Below are 21,881 nucleotides of genomic sequence, written 5' to 3' on the forward strand. Positions count from 1 at the left end.
CGTTTTTATTTCCCCCTTTCAGGGAACTGTTTTCCCAGTGTTTCCAACACCCTAGTTTGTAGTTGACTTTCTTCTTAAGTTCAGTATCTTAACCAATGACCCAAATTTCTATTCAAGAAAACATCAAGCCCAACAAAGACTACGGGCGAAATAAAAGTTCTGTAGCTCAATCTGCTTTAGCTTTGTCATTTTCTGATATTCGAAGTTCTTTGAATCAATCTCCCCCCCATTGGGTTTCCAATCCAGATGGGATCTTCAGACAAGAGTTGAAACCATAAAAGACACATTTGCATGAATTACTCAGATTTCCAGAGGGCACACTTCAGAGTGACAAAATATTACAATGAAATACGATGTTTATAAAGAGTTCCTGTATTCAAACCAAATACACACTTTGAAATGCTGGATATGTTGTTCTTGAGCTTTGAACTCCCAAAGATTGGAGGATTGTTGCCTCTAGATAACCTCATCTTTATCTTTAAATGTCAAGTTTTTGAATCTCTTCCTATCGGCGGAGATAGGCCATTGATCATTTTAGAAACTAACTGTTTTAATAACATAAGATTTGATGTAAAGTTTTCTTTTAGCATTGCTGTTTGGGGGGCAAAAGTAGGATTAGAAACACGGGACCTTGCTTCTGATTGATTGCTTGGCAAGACCTACTTCTGTCTTTCATGTTTAATATGGACAGCTGCAAAGCCTAAGTTACTTTTGCCAACATAAGAAAAAAGAGTGGGCATCAGAAAAATTGTGAAGTTGACCAGCTAAAAAAGTAGCACGTTATCTAGGAGAGGATGTAAGTGCTCTTCACATCCCATGTACAGTTAGAGCTCTCCTCTCTCCCAAGCAGAGCAGTTTCATTTGCTTAGTAGTTAGTGTTTTCTTTCACCTAGACATTGATTTATTGGCAGATTGAGAACATACAAGCACCCCGATGGTGTGAAGTGGGCTGTAAGAATAAAAACGTTGCCAGCCTTGCAGGAGGTCCTTGGTACTAATCACCACATTGCTGGTCAGAGGGGTCCAGGGGAGAGGGTAAGTAGTGGTCAGTGTTAAGCCATTTGGCTCAAGAGTTCAAAGGATGAAAAACCACAGCTGCTTTACTTATAAATTGTAAGGGCAAGATCAGTGCAAAATTCAACTTATGAGAGTTAAGGGAGGACTAAAACGATCACAGAAAATTGGAGCCTCTTTAATTTGCTGAGCCGGCGTATGCTGCAGAATAAGTAAACTGCAGGAAAAGCCCAGGCCACGCAGGGGCCCCCCACGCCAGACAGGGGTCTTGAAGAGAGACCCACCGGCCTGGAAGTTGCCGGTCTGAGCCCACAGGGGTCACTGATGCTGGAATACTGGCATGTGGCTCTCCCTGGGCAAAAACATGTCCCCACACTGGAGAGAGAGACAAGCAAGGTATCGTCTCCCGTGCAGGACCGGACACTACAGGCCCGGAAACGTAATGTGTTTATCTGATGCTTGAGCTGTATCTGGGCCTCCTGCTTCTGCCAGGGTGTCCTCCCTTTGTTATCGTTACCGCACAGATGATCACTTGCCCACTCCCCTGAGCTTCCTGACTATAAGGAGAACATTTTTCTCATCGTCGGCTAATGAGGACATTTTGTCCCTGTAATCCCTAAAGAAGTATACTCCTCTCCTAATTAATCAACAAATATTTATGGAGCAGCTTTGGCACACATTCTCATGCCTTCTCCTCGGAGTCTGCCCTTCTCTCCTCAGTGCTCTCAGAGAACTCGCTCTGCCAGCACCTTTGAGGCACGTTTATAGCAAGCACCCTGTGATCCTTCCTCACCCTGGAGGCTGATTCTGCCACCAGACTGGGAGCTCGCAAAGTCAGAGACCTTCTATTTCCCACCTCTGTGAGTCTGGTGCTTAGAATAAGTCATGGCATAGAGTGGGCACTCAAGACATGCTTAAGGAATAAATGAATGATGAATGCTTAGGAGTTCTCAGCTCCCTGGCCCTGTGACAGCCTTGACTTCTTGAGGAGATCAGTCCAGTCCAGATATGACCCTGAAGAGAATAAATAAAGCAGACAATGAATGACTAAATAGATTCGTATAATAAATATCACAAGGGCTTAGAGGGGTGCAATCAGAATATGCTAGAAGAACCAGGCAAGTCGCACTGGGTGGTAGTATTTAAATTATGTTTAGAAATTGGAGACCATGGGGTTGTATTCCTAGAACAAGATAAGGATACTCAGCCTTCCAACTTTCTGGTCATTCCTCAAAAGCAATCAGAAATGCAGTGCAGGGCTTATATTGGAAATGAAAAGTTTGAGATGTCTTTTTCAGTGTCTTTTGGAATGGGGAAGGTCAGAGAAGAATGACAGTGTAAATTCTATTAGGAGACGTTGTCCCTCTCATATGCTAAAAGAAGACAACCTCTAAGTTCCGACAAATGTTCTCAGACCATCATGACCAGCTGTCCTGACAAGGAGCTGGAGTTGCTGCTGCCGGCTCCAGGCTGGGAGGGTCCCAGGCAGCAGCTACATCCATGTGCTGGGAAGACACTGAGGGTGGCTTAGGTCAGACATGCTCAAAACATTACCGTGTATATGCACGTGAAAACCTTAAAGGTGGTAGCAGAAAATAAATTAGAAATGGGAAGATGGCAGATGGTGGTCCGTGATCACCAAGCATGGAGGTCAAGCCTTAGCATTGCCATCTGTGGTTGTTCCTGCTGTGTTCTCCTTCCTCTTGGGAATGACGCTTACATGAGTCCTCCCCAAATCCTCCTTGAGGTGATGTGTGCTCAGAGCCGGGGTTTGCTATGCTCACTCTGTATTGAGGTTCAGACCTGTGGCTGGCTGCCTCAGCTGCCTCAGACCTGTGGCTGGCTGCCTCAGCTGCCTCAGCTGACTGCTCTCTTCTGTTTTTCCTCACACATGGACTGATCTAGCTCTGTTCTGCCTGGCCCAGGGAGTCCATGAGGGTATCAGAGGCCACATCAGCCACACCTACAACCCTATTACTGAACCAGGTTTGGTGTCACAAGAGAAAATACTCTTTTGTCTTTCTTTCAGATAATGATGGGTTCTATGGGTGAGATATTTGTAGAAAACTTTAATAAAGTTTGAGAAACTCACTAAACTTGAGTTTAATAAGAAAACTTGAGAATATGAGAAAACTCAAAGAAACTTGCAAAGAACTGATTAAATGAGAGCAATCCTACTTACTGCTAACATTCATGGTTGCCTTCCATGGGACTCCTGGGGATGACCAGCTGGGATGCAGAGAACTATCCTCTTCCAGCTGCTCTTCCAGCACTTTCCCCAGCTACCATGAGAGGGGGAGTCGTTGACTGGCAGCCAGAGTTACCATGCTGCTACTTGGTGTGGTTCTTGGAGTTGCGGGAAAGAACAAACTCTCAAATTTTGTGTTTTTTTTTGTTTGTTTGTTTTTTACCAGAAAAGGTAAGTGTCTCTTCACACAGCCTGACCTGAGCTCTTCTTCTGTGCTGCTTTATATTCCAAATATGTACCTGGACAGGCACTTGTAGGAATGAGGGCTAGATTAAAGGAAGTCAGGCAGGGGGAGTTTAGGAAACCAGGCAGTAAGATACATAGCTTCTGTTTTATGTTCACTTTTATAACACTTCTATGGGGCTCACCATTAGTGGGATGATATCGTTGGTGTGATGGCATCCTGAGTGGGATATTATTGGTAAGATGCCATCATGAGTGGTGTGGCGTCATGAGTGGGATGACATCATTAGTGGGATGATATCATTGGTGGGATGGCATCATGACTAGGATGGCATCATGAGTGTGAGGATATCATTGATGGGATTATATCATGAATGGGATGACATGAGTGGGAGAATATCATTGGTGGGATGGCATCATGAGTGGGATGACATCATAAGTGGAATGATATCACTGGTAGGTTATCATGAATGGGATGACATCGTGAGTGGGAGGATATCATTGGTAGGATGATATCATGAGTGGGATGGCATCATGAGTGAGATGCTGTCATGATTGGGATGACATCATGAGTGGAGTGATATCATTGGTGGGATGATACCATGAATAGAATCACAGCATTAGTGGGAGGATATCATTGGTGGGTTGACATCCTCAGTGTGATGGCATTGTGAGTGAAGTGATATCATTGGTGGGATGATATCATGAGTGGAATGGCATCATTAGTGGGATGACATCATGAGTGAGATGTCATCATGAATGCAATGCCAGAAGTCATTACCAGAAGATATGACCAAATTTTAGCCGAGCAGTGGAGTGAGCATGAGGGCAGTTTGCTTGGGTGGCAAGAGACAGAGGCAGAAGAAAGATCTTGGAAAATGAAGGGAACTTATAGTCACAGGAATGGCTGTGCAATTCCTGTGAACACAAGGAACATAAGCCCAGAAGACGAAGACAGAGCAGAGGAAGTCCTGCCATAGGGCTGCTTCCCCTCCAGAAGGGTGCCTTCTCACTCTCCCCTCATCCAGAGAGAAGGGTACAGTGTCCTCTTTGTCCTTGAGAAGGGGATGAGCTGGAGATTCACAATAAATAGCTATTGTCTGAAAGTCAGAAATCCTGGTCCCAGATGACCCATCTCTGTGTGACATTGAGTGGGCTCCACTGTTATCTGCCGAGTCTTGTCTTTTCTTATATGCAAAAATAAGAGGCTTGAAGAAATTGGCCTCAGAGGCACTTTGCAACTATGGTGACTTAGGAATCTATGGCATCACAGTAAGTCAATGAGGAGAAAATTCTAGTGAAGTGTATTTTAGTTTAAAACATAGATTCTTCAACACGGTCATCTGGGTATTATGGAAGGACAGACTTCTAGGCAGCAGCTACTCCCGTTCCTTGTCAGGACAGCTGGCTGGACACATGGCTCCCAGAACCCATGTCCACTAGTGGGGTCCGGTCCAGTGGATTAGGCAGTGGGGAGATGAGAATATGCTGTTCATCAGGTGACCCATGTACTCAGTAAACATCCTTGAATGCCTTCTGCCATTTGCTCTGTTGGGCACGTCAGAGAAACAAAAGCAACTAAAAGACATGGGCCTTGCTCTCAAGGAGCTCTTTGTCCAGTAAGCAGGGCAGAAGGTGACCTGAAGGGAGGGGCCCGGTCCAGGGTGGTGGCCAGAGAGGCTCCTGGCAGTGGATTTTCAGAGCTGACCTTTAAGGATGGGTTGAACTTTGACCAGACTCAGGTGGCAGTGGGGAGGTGAGTAGGGAAGAAGGTGTTGAAGACAAAGGAGTCTGCTTATCCAATTGTCCTGCTGGGAAGGTGCCTGAGCCAAGATAAGAAGAGAGGGAACATGGAATATGCCCCCCTCGCCCCACTCCCCTGCTTTCCACAAGCCACAGGAGGAGTAGTGGGACTGGCACTGCAGAGAACAAAGAGGCCGGAGCTGGGATGCGTCCCTGTCCCTCCATGCTCTGTGACTTTGTACATCTTGCCTGGGGTGTTTTCTGCAGCTCATGGATGCTTATTATCCATAATAATCATAATAATTAATAAAACCTTTTAAAGGGGGCTTTAATCATGCTTGTGCTTTGCTTCCAAACACATAATAAAAAAGAATTACTTATAAAAGTGACAAATTTATTCCTAATTATACCATTATTTTGTTATGCAATACAAGTAAAGCAATCTTTGAAGCTGGAAAAATGTCTCATGCAGAATTAATTAGAGCAGTACACGGTTTGAAATTAGGCAATTATTTTATTGATATTTCACAAGTAGAACTTTGTAAGAGCACCTCAAATATTTTCATTATTGCCAGTAAATAGTTATTTTAAACACTTACTGGTATGAGTTCTAAAGATAAACTTTAGACTCTTTTAGGACCTTATAAAAATGGTTTTAATCTGAGAGAGACGTGTAGGACACACGAGTTGCCATGGCCCCGGGGAAGTTTGAGGCAGCATATGCCAACATTAGGGAACTTACTTGTCTGACGACACAGCAAGAGAGGGGCTGCTGGGGGTCCCACCCACTGCTCAGAGGGAGTCCAGACTGCATCGCTGAGCTGATGAGGGACTCCAGAGAGAAAGAGTAACAAGGCCACACGATGGATCACGAGCCAAGGTCATCGTTCTCATCCCTGTATTCTCATTCCTCGGTTCTCACTTTCTCTTAAAAATGTAAGTGTGTTTTTTATGTTATAAAAGTGATACCTATTCATATCCAATGCTCTTTCCTACCGCCTTCTGTCCCAAGCCCACACTGACTCCTTTATTTCATTTCTGCTGCAGATTAAATAGCCTATGAGCACTGTCACGTGATCTTACTTTGCCTCATGCATGTAAAACTTGCCTCCTTTCCCATCTACTCCAAGTCCGTAAATAAATCAAAGACTAAGTCTTTTTTTAGTCCTCTGCTTAGCCAGCTCACATTTGGGTGGTTCACACAGCCCAGGTGCTTGGAAGACTTATTTAGAAGAGTCACCAAGCTCACAGCACATGATACCAGGGGCTTAGGGACTGACATCTGGATTCCAGAGAAGTTGTGTGTGATCACCCGGACAATTGCCGGCCTTCCTGGCCCTCTGCAAGATGAGATGTGGATGTGGTAATGCAATGACCTTATCTAGGCCATGGTTTTGCAACCTTCTATAGAAAAGAGCCTCTTGGGTTCCTTGGGTGATTAAGAGAATTTCTTTTTTACCAGATGCATATGGTCTGGGAACATGCAGGCAGAGAAAATACATTGGCAGGTAAAAGCACAGGTAGTTGGTTTACTCCAAAGGAGCAAGGAAAGAATGAAATGGCTGGGGAGGCAGAGGGAATGAGCAGAAACTGCGAGACTTCTGTGTTTCCCGGGGAAGACTCTGGGCCACGTGTTTGCTGCCCTCAGCTCTAACTGGGCGTGTGACTTACTCACTGTGTATCCTGAAGTCAGGCAATGTCTGCTTTGGGCCTCAGTTTCTCAAATTCTAAAATGAGCAGGAACCCAGGGCTTGGGGGAGGTGCACTGTAGTTAGCAGCCCCACCCTGCAGGGGGCTTCTCTTTGGCCAGAGGCACAAGCACAGTGGGCTTTGAGCAGCTAAAATAATAGAAATGTTCTTTAGTCTCCCAGGGCAGCTGGCTCTATTATTACAGCTCTTTTGCCGCTCAGATTTGCTACCTAATATTTAACCTAAGCCTTTTCCCTGCTTTTGTTTTAGTTCATCATCCCTTGCTCGGTTCTATCAATCTACCTATGCATTTCTACGCCACCTCTCACCAGAGTGCTTAGCACCTGTCCTCGCTGAGCAATGAGGTTAATATTGAAGGCAAAATCCATTTCGTAGAGATAATGTACTATAGACCTTTCAGAAAAGCTCTCTATGATAATGAGGAATGAGTTACCGTGCTGAGGTTGTTTAAGTGTCATTTATTTTAACAAGTGACACTCTGAATTTATTTAAAGTTGACTACAATGAAGGAAGGGTGGAAAGTTTTAAAGTTTCATGAAACAATAATAGAACTGCAAAGCAAGGAGCCCTGAAAGATAGATCTGAAAGGCAATTCTGATTACAAGCTCCCTGGGAGGGCTGGTTTGGTTGAATGTTTCCTGAGGCTTGTGAAAGACTCTAGAGACATAGAGAATAAGGATGTCACAGAGAGAGCAGTGGGTTGGCCTCTGAGCTCCCCCTTCTTTTCCACTGTGCACCTGTATGCTCACGTGTATGCAGAAGTCTCAGCAGGTGTACGCGTGCAAGTGAGTGAGCTTGAGGGGAGACAGTCTCTTTCCCCTTTAATTGTACCTCCCACCAACAAATTGGGGTCTATGAGTCCTGAGACAGCTGTCACTCAGTTGACCCTGCTCTCTTATTTGGCTGGAGCAGAATTTGGCTTCCTGAGAATGAAAACCATATTTTGTTCTCATCGTCACAAACAAGGACTCTCAATGTTAGACATAAAGTTCAATTCGTGTTCATTGAAAAATGGAGTTTAGAGAGCAGGCAAGGGGCAAAGACTGCCGAGTCTCCTTGGGGAAAATATCGGGAGGGGCTGAGGAATTTGGTAGCCTTTATCTGAATGAGCAAAAGCTTCTCAGGGGTGAAGGAGAAGATTTTTTGATCGCAAGAAATAGAAACTAGGTAAAACTAAATTAAGAAAAATAGAGGCGAGTCGAAAGAAGGAGGAGTTTTGGTTGGGATGCTGGTCCACCTCACAGGGCACGAAGCAGCTGAGCCTCAGGAAGGGCATGAAGGGAAGGCACAGAAGCCTTGCTCCTCCTCTGTCCTTGGTTTCTGCCTCTCTGCTCACTTTCTCTTCTTCCTCTCTCTGAGACTATTTCTCCAGGGATATACTGGGCAAATGATGGATGTTTAAAAAGTTTCCAAAGTGTACCCTCCCAGTTCCAGCCATGCACAGAGAATGCACTGGCTAAATCTGAATCCTTATTCCATATCCCTGGAAGAGAGCATCAGCTGGGTTTGATTTATGCCGAGATTACAGGCGTGAGAGCTGACTAACTCTGCTCCTCCCCCTGCCGCTATGGCCCCTGGTGTAGATTAACTGCATATTCTCATTGGTAAATAGGAATAATAAATAATTTTCCAAACATAATAATGAAAAAGTATCGTACTCCCAGTCTAATCATTTGTAGTCAAGATGACAAGGTCAAAAACAACAAAACAAGGAAAAACCACAAATGTGGGCTCTTGGGGGCTTGTTTTTGTATATGGAGGAGACTGTTTTCATGGAAAGTGGCCATTTTGAGCTGGGAAGATTCACAAAATATTTCTAATACAGGAGAGAATATGAAGGCATGCATAAATCAGCGCTCGGTACCAAATGCAATTTTGTCTTCCCGGAATTCGGAGATGGCATATGGTGCTTTGCCAATCTAAATGCGATGCCGTCTGAAGGTGGGTGACTTTATGAAGAATTAGATCATAACAACATTTTTAAAGTTAAATAAGTTATTTTCTTTTCACTCCAATCAATTTCTTTATTAGAACATTTAAGATAATTATAGGCTACAGGTAAATTATATATTATCTGCATGCTAAATTATAACCCATCTCCACCAATTAATATTTATTGAGTAGTGAATGGGCCAAATATGCTAAGTTGAGGATTCAAGACCTGAGTGTAATTAAGCATTTCGGCTGGGAAAGATAATAACTGCATCTTCCCAAACAGCCCTCCCTCCTCTCCCCGGTGTATGTGAGGGAAAACATAAGGATAATATGCTAACCCTTAGCTTATCTCTAAAGTTGTTTACACAGGGGAAAAAAATCAATTACTTTAAATATTTTAGATCCTATTTCCTAGTAACTAACCAATGACAATTTATGATGATCTTACAAGATAGGCAGAGGAGTCAAATTTAATTGTATTTTTTTTTTTTTTTACTCCCTGGGGCTTCTGGTGGGTTTCTCACAGGCAGGCTGTAACCCTCAGTCCAACGCCTATAAGTTTGGGATCCAGTGCGGTCTGCAGACTAGAAACTAGTCTGCTCAGTACTGCAGAGGGTGCGATGAAGCTAAGCAAAGCGAGTTTTGGTTGGGCAGAAAATAGAAATCACTATATATCTATGGCTTTGCAAACGGACTGTGAATAAGCTGAAAAAATAAAGCACTTTGAAAGCATATAGGATTCGATTTGGACCAGGGAGCAGATACTTATTTTATAGAAATGATTTTCCATTATGCAGGAAAATAGGATGGTGCCTGGACACTACGATGCATCTACCTGCTCCCATGGGCATCCTCTTCTCAGAAAGGACTGACTCATAAACCTTGAGGAGGGTCTGAGGCCCTGCAAATCTCCTAGCAGGCGAGAAGGGAGGGCAGAGGAAGTCAGAGAGGGGCTGAGGTGACAGGTTGGGTCCTTGGGAAGAAAGCACGTTGATATGACAGAGAACAAGTTCCCTGGCCTGAATCTGGGAGCTCTGGAGCCCCATTGACTGTAGGAGTGCATACCCGTTTGCCCCAGATGTTTATAGTGGACACCTGTCTGAGTTGCGTGCTTGAACGTGGAACAAATCCACACCTGGAGCTGTGTTGGTGGACTCTGTTCTAAGCCATGTATGTTCTGTGTTCACCGAGTTGGATTTCTGACAGTTCTGCATATCCCCACTGGCACTACAGATACTATTAGGGTCATTCTTACTTACCAAGCTCCATCTATGTTTCCTCCCTTGAATCTCATAACCATCCAGAGACAGGCAGAGGCTGGGTTATTATTGCCAGGTATGTGAAAGGACTTGCTCAAGGTGATCATGGTTGTCAGACGCAGAGCCTGGACAGATTCCCCAATTTCCATGTCACTGTCTGTCTTGCCATATGAACAGCAAAGTCATATGCACACTGAGACCTCACACCCACCTGGGTATTTCCATCGCCCAGCAGGATGCCTGGTATGAGGTCAGTGCCCATGACACTTAAAGCATCAGGGCAGAGAGGACAGAACTGGGCAGGAGGCCAGCTGGACCGCAGTTCTACCACTAAGCAGCCATGTGACATTGCCATTTCCCTCTGCCTTTAAAAACACACGTGGGTTTTTACTTCTCTCCTACAAACTGAGGTCAATAAGAACAGCTCGAACTACTAGGGAATTGTAACAATAGGCATAGATAGAAAGCCTGGGGTAATGTTTAGAAAAAAGAAAATATTCAATGCTCAATATTTAAAAATAAGTAGATAGAAAAATACAAAATGGGTTATGATTCCCAGAAAAGGATTTCAGTGATCTGAAGAGGGCGGTCCCCTCTAGACTTTGACACAAATCCATATACCCCTGGAATCCCCGAATGCTGGTGGTAACCAACATTACATATCTGCACGTGAAGTGGTGGGGATGGAGATGCCTGGCCACTGCAGAGAAAAGAAAAATGAATATGGGATTCAGCAGACATAAGCCAGTCAGGCTTGGGCTTCTTAAAAGAAACTTGAAGGCAAGTTCTGGACATAATGTCCCTATTTCACATTTTATAACTGTGAACATCATGTTGGTGCTAATTAGGCCGCTTACAAACTTGCCTGACTGGTTGTGTCCTTTCCCCTTTCACTTCCTCACTGTAACTGTTGGGTGTGCTGCTGTTTTGTGCTAGAGAAGGCGTATCTGAGTCCAAAGGAAATGCTAGCAATTTAATAGGAGATAAAGGGATCCAACACAGCTCGCACACACAATGAATGAAATGAGAGAAAACAGACTTGTAATGTGTCTTTAATGTAATCGCAAATATATTCCAAGGATGAAGGTTTAATCTCCATTTGTATGGATGCACACAGCTTTCTCATTTGCAATCATCATTAGTGGGTTGTATGCACCTTGTCGAAATGGAAATCTGCCCAGTGGAAATCTAATACCCCCTAATGAAATGAGAAAACATCAATTGTGACAGAAGGGACCTGGCTGAGTCAGGCCACCCATGCAGCTAGGTGGCCTGATTTCCAGGAGTCAATACCAGAGAGTCTAAATTCCGCCCCCCACCCTAATTAAGAACAGTGAAATACAATCCCTTCAGAACAGTCATGTTCGAGGGAGAACTCAGCCTCCATCTGTGCTGACATCTGGAAGACTGACCGCTCCTCTAGCCCTTGGTGACTTGTGTGGGCACATCTCAGGTTGGGTCCTGGTGGTTGGTCATGGGGCATTTCCTGTATATCTGATTTATAAAGTGGATTTGATCCTTTTCCCCAACCCTTAGCAAAGGCAAGTTATTTACATTTTAAAGGATGCTTACGTGGCCAGTATTTCTTACTTCCCTGGATTACCATGGCTTTTTATATGTCTTTTACCACATTCAACCTATCTCATGGTTATTTGTGCCTGAGGTTTATTTTTCCCAGAATACTGTGAGCCTTTTAATATGAAGGTCCACTTTGTAATCATCTTTATAATCCCTCCTCACACCTCAGCACAGAGCCAGGTAGGGGTGCCTTGAGTTGTGCTTGGTGATCCGAATTCTCTTACACCTGCAAACAGTACCATTCCTCTGGAAAAAAAATCTTCCATAGGACTTAAGTTAATCAATTTTTACTTTTTGTTTATTTATTTTTTTGCTTCCTGCTAGCTCAGACCATAACATGCTTATTAGTTATTAGTAAATTCTTGCCAGATTTTCAAATTAGCTTACAAATAAATTTTATATTTGCCAAATTTTGCATTTCAAACTCTTTAATAAATAATACTTAACAATTAAACATAGAAGATCCTTCTCCAAACTCCATGACTAAGGATGACTCAGAGATTCTGAGGACTAGTGCAGGTAGTCAGAGGTAACACACAGCTGAACCCAGTTCAGATTGCACCACTCACTCAGCCTGCAGCTTTGGGCGAGGGGCGACTTCACCTGTCTTAGCTGCTTCATGATGAAAACACTTACATTATTGCCTGTGATGCGTATCCCATAAAGTTACAATAAAACTCACGAAATTGTCAGGGCTACAATCTGCTCATGGGTCTGGGTATGTTCTTGGCCAAAGAATGACCAGACGTATCAAGTGTCAAGTCCAGCCTCCTGGTTCTTTTATCCCAGGTCTCTGGCTCCTTAGAAGGGAAAAATCACCAAAAGGGCTAGTGCAATAGAGTGACCGCAGGAACAATCTCACATAAGCAGCTCTTTGTTATAAAATGGACCCAGGCTGTCTCTGGATGGCTCCATCCCTCACTCACACTCTCAGGTTATTTTCTTTTATTGGCCCAGTCCCAGGGAGCCTCCTAGGAGCTGTGGGATGTTACTAAATGATCAAAAGGTGTCCTCAGTTCCATCAGCACGTACAAACTCCCTTTCCAATAGCCCCCCTGGTAGGGATGGGGGTGTGGTTACTCGGGATAGTGAGACAGGATTAGTGTGGGATAACACCAGAGTGCCCTTGTCCTTCTTACCAGGTGGAGCAATTTTTCCAGACAGCACTAAAGCAGGGCATCTTTGTTTCTAGAAGAGCTGGAGATGCTGTGCACCTAACAAAATGGTGTCAAAGTTCCTTATAACCTGCAGAGGTGTGTATAAAAGAAAGGGATTATGGGAAACAAAAATGGAAAGGACTAGAAGTGCCAATGTCTCTTCATACTAATAAATCAGGAGGCCACGGTCACTCCAGGATTCAAATGCACATAAGTGAGAGTGGCAAGTGCATGAGGCCAAACCCAAGTTACCCAGGAGCTCCCTGGGGAGAGAACACAATTTACGAGCAGAGAGTTAAGCACACAAAGATGTTCCAAAGGCAGTGGGTGGAGGCCCGACGGAGGGGGCAGTTGTGATTCTGTGATGTGTCTCACTTTCCGTCTCTGCTTTTTCCTGTAATCCACTAACCCCAGGTACAGGGTTCTACTCTTTGGGAGAACTCTGGGAGGGAGCACCTCTGACAGTGACAAGAAATAGATAATGAACAAAGAAAAATAATTCCATTGGAATTTCTGCGAGACTGTGGGATAAAGCAGCTGTGTTCTGATTCTCATGTGACAAAGCGTGGCTCCAGGGCTAGCAGAGGCCCTTCACTGCTTTGGCAGGGGATACAGAATGAGCGGGAATACAGTGAGAGTTCCAGAGCCTGGTCTGGTCCCACTGAGGGTCTCACACTCCACTTGGAGCAGCGGGGCCTCCAACCTGTCACAGCAGGTGTGGCCCAAGCCTCTGGAAGCGGCTCATGCCAGTAACTGGGAGCAATGGGAGCTGAGGGCATTGCCTGGGCCATCGCTGTGTCTTCCTACAAGCCAGCAGACATCAGGGTAGTGCCCCTGACTGTGAGGCTGTGAGGCCCTAGTGAACCTGGGGCTTAGCATGGGTATTGTGGAGTAGTTATGGCATAATTGACAGGGACTTGGAGGAGTGACAATGACATCATCTAAGAGGATTGGTGTAGCACTGTAAACATTGGAAAAATTCCCATGAACTAATGGAAGAACACCAGGAAAATCAAGTACAGAAAACTGAGGGAAGCTATTTGTTATGGTACAAGTGGCAGCAAGAACCGAGTCTAGGAAAACACAGCCACACAAAACCAGAAGGATTGAGGTTGCTCAGTTCTGGCTGCTTTAATGAGGAAAGGACTCTTGGTCACTGGCCAGTAGAGCTCCAGCAGCATCCACGCTGCTAATGAAGTCAGGGGACCTACATGTCACTGGTATACAATGCTTGCTAGTAAGGAATGCGGCAGCCCTTAGCCTCAGGAAAACCGTCCTCAGTTGTAAGGATGGTGAGAATAAGCTTTGTATGTTCTTCCATTCCCCATTCGCCAGAATCACAGCCTTCTTCAGCTCAGGCAAGCATCTCCTCATTCCTGAGAATTTACATTTCACAATGTTAAAACAAGATCTGTTATAGACAATATAGCCCCAGGAAGCTTGAGCCAGGGCCAGTCAAGCAGGGCTTCAGTAACAGGGAACACCAGGCCTCCTTATTCCTTTACCCTGGGACCTTTATTTCTAGGCCAAGAAGATAACGCATCTTAATAGCAGGCAGCTGAGTTCACTAGATAAAAGGTTTCTTAAACAGTTAGTGAAATCTTGAAATCAGAGAAAGCGGAGATTCACAGCCTTACCTCGCTTGACTGGATCCAAATGTGCATCTCTGACAACTCCAAGGCCACAGTGAGATGTGTGCAGTGTCCCCGAGCTGACACATGCAGCTTCCAGGCCGTCCCTTCCTTCCGCAGGTGTATACGTATTGAATTTTACTGTGCAGTTTCCTCTTGGCTTAAGTCTGAGGCTAAAAGATGCCATAAGAATCAATCAACTAAAACGGATTTAATGATCTACACAATCAAGCTTACATTAAAGCCAGGAGCGCACAGAGCTAATAAAAGGTCATCTTCACATGCTGCTTCTCACTGCAGAAATGCACAACCTAAAAAATTCAGATCCACGGGCAAATCACAGTGCTAGGAGTGAATAAAATGTGAAAAGATGAGTGCCAACAAATAAACTGAGATGTGGTGAAAGGACCAGGGTCATCAATTTTGGTGATTCTGTGGTTAAAGGGGAACGACAGGCAAACAAAAACAGAAAAACTCTACAGAAGGGAGTAAAACCTACTTGGAGAGAAGGAAGAACTCAGAAAGGCTTTTAGGGGATTGATTTTGTTGGAAGAAGGGGCCAGAAGAGAGCCTGGAGTCATGGATTAGGGGCTTCAGATACATGAGCAGCAAGCTCCCAGATTGACCACCCACAAGCAAAAGATTTTCAATAAAAGTACAAATTCAAGAAAATTCCAATTACTGTGGCAGCGGTAGAAAAAGGGAATATCAAAGGAAGTATCGAGGGGAAAAATGATTGATTCTGAACAAAGAAAAATTAAAGATCAAAAGCAAGAAGATAAAGGAAATCACACTGGTTTTGGACAAAGACTACATGCATTCAAAACCTATAAATAGATAAATGGGGAGCAATTTTCTGAAAAAAGTTAATGAAATGGAGCAACAACTGAGATATGGAAAATAATGATTATGTGATGATGGGAAGAAAGCCAGTCAAATGCTGCCACATCAATTAAGGAACCAGCAGGCCTCCAGAGCAGAGACAAAAATAATACAACTTCTGAAGACCCAACATTTACAAGACAACATAAAAGCACCAAGAGAAACATGTGCCTTTTACTACTAATCTGCTTTTACATGAAATACTAAGAAAAAAAAAATAACCCATGAAAAATATGATTATGATTCAAATTGCAAAGCAAATTCTTCAAGCTGCGTGTACTCCGTCAGAGTCTCCCGTGTGATCTCTGAGCCATGTGCACTCACCTTTGCAGGTGACCCCTCTGTGGGTGATGTCACTGACTTTGCAGACGTTAAAATCTGGGAGTGGGGGCGGAAGGACTCTATGAGCTTGTTATCATGGGGTAGTTTGGACATAATTGACAGGGACGTGGAGAATGCCTCTGCTCTCTCCTAGCTCCTGTGCTCACTCTCAGCTTCCTTGAGAGAGAGAATGTTTTTAGCTGTGACTTTTTTGGTCGCCCCCCTCCCAATTTCTGCCACTAATGAGTAATCTGTCCGTGGAGTCCATCTTCAGACACACCTGCCGAGCACACAGTTGGATGAACAGTTGGAGTGAAGGATTCAGTGTCCCTGACGACCTCTCTCTTCCCAGTTACCAAACCAAGGAAAATACTAATGTGCTTTCCGATGTCATTAATTAGTTGTGCTTGACTGGTTGTGGATGGCACCGCTGAAATTTTTGTTCTCCGATGTTCTTTCTCTTCTACCTTTCTCTCGTATTTGTTTTGACATCTGTTTATTATTTCTGAATCTTCAGTGCCTAGTCAGGAGCCTAGTTGGTTGTCAGTGCCAAGAATGAAAGGGTTGTCACGCACTCCCTGTCCTTCATTTGAAACCCATACACCAAATGCCGCCCCTGCTGTCCCTCCTCTGTCCACTGTTGGGCTCCCTTTCCCTCACACTCCAGCTCCAAACCATGAGGATTTTCCTCTAGCTCTTCCCTCATCCCACTTTATATATTTTTTCTCCTTTCTTACTTCACTTTCTCTTTTCTTTTTGTTCAGTTTTTTTTTCTTTTAGATAAGAAAAATAGTTCATTTTAAGGAGGTGGATAGATTCACCAAAAGAGAAACAAGCAACGAAGGCCACATGTTTCCTGCCTTTCTTTTAGTGTGTTCGTCCTTTTAAGGCCAGAAGTCAAGGTCTCATTTCTCGTAGGTACTTCTCTGAGTGTCATTCTCTAGAAACAGGATTTCTCAGAAAGCTCATTTGAAAATATCAAAACACAAACTAACATACATAGTTATAAAACTCATATAGACACTTATAAATATTTATCACAATTTACACAAAACTGACACACAAATCTGTAGTTATAATAAAGTCTGCTTTCTGCCCATTTGTGGCTATTTCCAGTAATACAAGCTTTCCCTTCATGCTGCTAGTCACTTATTTTTCAGCTTATTCTAAATGTTTAAAATTTGAGTTATAAATTTATGGAAGTGGGTTTAATAGCTCCTACTATCTTGTATTAATTTTGCAATTTATTTATTTCATTTTTATTAAGGTTATACATGAACATAGTTTGCAATAAACGTTTCTTCCATGTTTTCCATCAAGAATTAATCTCTGTCCTCCCGTCATTATTTCCCATTTTCTGTGTGTATTCATTTTCTGTTACCACAAGCTTAGTGGCTTAAAATGACACAAACTTATTATCTTGTAGTTCTCTAGTTCAGAAGTTCAGCATGGGCTGTGTTCCTGTTAAGAGGCTCTGCGGGTGAATGTGTTTGTTTACTCCGATGTTGGCAGAGTTCAGTTCCATGTGGTTATAGGACAGTTGCTGGCTGTCAGCACAGGGCCCCCCTGAGCCCTCGTCTCTGTACAAAGTCTCCTATAACTCAGAGCCAGGAGCAGGACAGCCAATCTTTCTCAGGGCCCACCTCTTAACATCATCTGTCTTTCTCTTCCATTTTAAAGAATTCAAGTGATTGCTTTGGGCTCATCCTGATAATGACTTTTTCAAGGTTTTGTGGGGCATTTTTTTTTTTTTTGACACAGGGGTTCATTTTGTTACCCTGAATAGAGTGCTGTGGCATCATAGCTCACAGCAACCTCAAATTCTTGGGCTCAAGAGATCCTATAGCCTCAGCCTCCCAAGTAGTTGGGACTACAGGCGCCCACCATAACACCTCACTATTTTTAGTGACCGATCTTGCTCTTGCTCAAGCTCTTCTTGAACTCCTGAGCTCAAGCAATCTGTCTGCTTCAGCCTTCCAGAGTGCACTGGCCAAATCTACAAAGTTGCACTTACAAAGTCCTTTTGTTATGTAAAATAACAATCCTGGCTCCAGGACAGCTTTCAGAGGAGGAGTGTATTCTACTTATGACACCATGATAACAATATATAGCTTTTTTAGATTTTTATTTTGTATTTACTGCAGTATCTTTAACTAGCATTCAAAATTAGAATTTGATATTTTTCAGTTTTTATAATTACTGTTTGTCTTACAATTATAGAAAGCAATGATTTAACTACCTTTCACACCCAATCTCCCATAACATGTGTCCATTTCTTATACCTTCGTCCTCCTGATATCATTAATTTAAAATTAGATCAAACATGGGCTCAGGGCCAAGGCTCAGTGGTTAGGACACCAGCCAAATGCACCAGGGCTGGCAGGTTCAAACTTGACCCAGGCCTTTTAAACAACGATGACAACTACAACAAAAAAAATAGCTGGGCATTGTGGTGGGTGGCCTGTAGTCCCAGCTACTTGGGAGGCTGAGGCAAGAGAATCACTTAAGCCCTAGAGTTTGAGGTTGCTGTGAGCTCTGACACCACAGCACTCTACCGAGGGTGACATAGTGAGACTCTGCCTCAAATAAATAAATAAATACAAATTTAAAAAATGAAATTAGATCACATATGGTTCTTATAATACTACCATTGTGGATACACTGTCCATAAATGAATTATATATTGTGCTATTACTTTTGTTTCTGGCAAAACTTTTTTGTTTGTTAATTTTTCTTTCATTCCTGTCTTGGTTGTCCTATTCTCTCTCTCAGTCGTGCACACTTTCTCTCATCTTCCTGAAGAGCTCTCTCTTGAGAATGTTCTGGCCTGTTTCAACACGAATTTGTTAATTTCTAAGCATGCCACCCCAACTGCATCAAAGGAAACTCCCTGTGACTTGCACCTGAAAATTCCTATCGCTGTTTGTTCTGTGTGTTTGTTCCCTGTTTTCTCTCTCATTTCAACTGAGCACATATTTCAGGAGCTTCTTGATAAAGGATGTGAGGGAGGTAATATATTTCAGACACACATATATATATGTTTGCATGCAGGATAATGTATTTTTCTGTTCTCACGCTTAGTAAAGAGTTTGGTTGGAATTTCACAGGGATAATATTTTCCCTCCGAATTTTGCTCTTTACATGGAGTTGAAGATCTTGTGTTTCATCAGTTCTCCCTGTTTACTGGGCCATCACAGTCCCTCCCCTTATCTTCTAGTCTAGAAACTTTCTGTTTGATTCCTCCACAAAAAAAGCCCTTTATGCTTCTCCTGTGGGGGGGGGGGGGGAAGAGGCAGGGGGAGGGCCCAGGGGCCCATTGCTTCATAAAAAGTCTTCCTAGAAACCCTCTTGCTTTTGACCCTCTATTCATACGCTCCAGAAAAACAACTTTCCTCGCTAGCTTGTTCTTTCAATCCTGGAGTCTTTGGGGTAGAGGGGATGTGAATGGAAATGTTGCTTGCTTTTCCCAGATTAAGGTTTAACATTCTCCAGTCTGCTAAGGCAGTTAACTGGTGATTATTTTCAAGCTACAAGATTTTGTTCCTGTTGCTTCCACTTTTATTCTCTTTGCTACTGTGTTTGTGACCTTTTCCAACTGCTGTTACTTATTCTTTTTTGGTGATAACTGAATCCAATTTGTGTGGTGAAGGAGCTGTCTCTAACTGCAAGTCTTCATAGACTCTGAGAATTCAACAATCTTTATTTCACTGTTGTTGATATTAAGACCAAAGATTCTATATTTGTCAACTCATTCATGGTCTACTTTTAAATGGTCCACTTCCTACCAGACAACTTTACCTAGATATGCTGCAAGACTGTAGCTAAACCCAAATGGAAAAATGCTAAAACATTCCTTCCAAATGAGTGGGTTTTTGTTGTTGTTGTTGTTTTTTTCTGGTCTACCCTTGCTGCCAAAGGTCTCACCATTTTCCTTTTTTTTTTTTTTTAATTTCAAATTAATATGAGGGTACAGATTTTTAGATTACATTATTCTCACTTCCAAGGTAAAGTTCCAGTTGGACAAGAGCCCCTCACCCAAGGGGTGTGCTCTGTGCACTCACTGGCATTGTGCTCTTTGGGTGAGATCCCACCAAATGCCCTCCCTCCTTCTGCCAATCATCCTCCTCCTTTCCCATACCCTCTCAGCTCCCCCTGCTCCTGTACTAGACTCTATTTGTGATTTTTTGTTCACATGAGCATGTGATTGTTTATATCTAGCCCATCATTTTCTTGATTCTCAATCTGTTCTACTGTGCTTCCAATTTGTTCCTCAGAGCCAATCTCTTAACAAGGCATATTGATTCTCTTCTTCATGACATCTTTCAAATGCGCCCTCCCTATCCCTAACCTTTTCTTTTTTCTTAGTCTTGGCTGTTATTATCTTGAAACACAATTATTGCAGAACAACAGACTGACAAGTTCCCATCACCCATTCCCCGCTTCTTATTTTCCATTCTATTCAATCTTCTTGAAGGCCACGGTCGCCTTGATACCTTCTAGCTCACATGCGTGTAGGGCTTCACCAATCTGCCCCCTTTTGGGTCAAGTGTAGGCTGAAAGATCAGTGCTTAAGTATAGAAAGCATTTGATAAATGTTCATAAAGGAGGAGCTGGATGACATTCAAGGACCTCGGTCAGCGGTCTCCCTTATTTATCATTTCTCTCTGACTGAATAATGTGCACCTTCCCCACCTGTTGTGCCCCCCACCCCAACCTGTGTTTCCCATGTAAATCCTCATCCTACTTGGGTGCCGATGTCACCTCCCTTGGACATTCCCCTCCTCACATAGATCTGCATTTCCTCAAGGATCTACTTTAATTCTCACTGCTCCTGGAAGCCAGCTACACCTTTCTATGAACGTCAGGACTTGGAGCTGCTGTCTCAGAGCCACTCATGTGCTGTTTGCTCTTTTCCTTGTTTGTGCATTTTTTCTCTCAAGCTCTTTGAGGGTAGAGATTCTGTCTGGCAAGTCTCTAAAACGCTTCATTGTTTGAGCACGTGACTTGGCAGACAGAACTTTACTTTCATGTAAAAACATCCTTAAGCAAAGAACAGCAAAGGGCCTTACACGGATAGACAAATTTAAAAATTCCTCCATTTCCTCAAATTGATATATAATGTCTTTTTTTAAAAATTTTGCATTTCAAAAACCATTAACATATCTTGGTCAGTAGATTGAGTCCAAAATTTGACTCTAACTGACTTAATAATGTGAGGCTTCAGACCAGTGACTCAGCTTTTCTGTATATCAGTTTGCTCATTTTTCAATCTTATTCTATTGTTCTCCTATCTTATTGTTTAGGTGAGCAAATAAATCAGTTCATATAGAACAGTCTACACAGTGAATAGCTAGGAAATGCTCAATAAATACACGTTAGCTAATATATTAATAAAAATATTTAATTACTTTTCATCCAATATTCTTCATGTTGCTCCAGAAGTATGTGCTGTTTATCCTGTGGTCTCAGGTTACCAGGATGAAGCCACACAGCAGACCCTTATGGGACAGACCTGGGAGCTGGCAGGGGAATCACAGCATGTCCTTTCTTGGAATTCAACGTTGACTCTGTCCCACCTCATACGGGGCTGAGGCACTCCCACTCTGCGGCACCCTTACGTATGGCCGCTGCAATACACAAACCTTCTTCACTCTTTAATACATGTGGATTTGGAAGTTCTGTGTCTCTCAAAAGTTTTCATGCAATGAAACCTCTGCATTCCTGGAGCTGACTTATGTTTGCTTATTGCCAGGGTGCCCAGAATAAAGAAGAAACACTTCTGTCCCAGGATCAAACACGGTTCTTTTTCTTAACTATGGAGCTCTTTCAGTCTATCTCCAAATTATGCTACAGTTTTACCCTCCTGCAATTTTCAGGGGAGACTGAAACAGGGTAAGTTTTAAATCAAATCTGGGCACGTTGGTGTTACAGTGAGAAGGGAGGAAACGAGAAAATAGAGGGGCTAAATAAGGGATTAAGATGTGCTGTGATTTAACCCAGAGCGCTGTAAATTACTTCCAGTTTGTCACTTGGCAGATTTTCTTCTCAATCCGTGTCTGCTCTAAATATAAATTCTCTGGGTTCCCAAAATACTTTTCCCTTCTCACCCCCTCTGATAATTTCATTCTCTGGCAGATCACAGACTGTTATGAATCAGTAAGTGTCCATTTAATTTCCTAAGGCTACAGTCAGTGATGTTCTTTAAGCAGATGGAGAGATA

This window comes from Nycticebus coucang, chromosome 4 (assembly GCF_027406575.1).
Source record: "Nycticebus coucang isolate mNycCou1 chromosome 4, mNycCou1.pri, whole genome shotgun sequence".
Classification (NCBI taxonomy): Eukaryota; Metazoa; Chordata; class Mammalia; order Primates; family Lorisidae; genus Nycticebus; species Nycticebus coucang.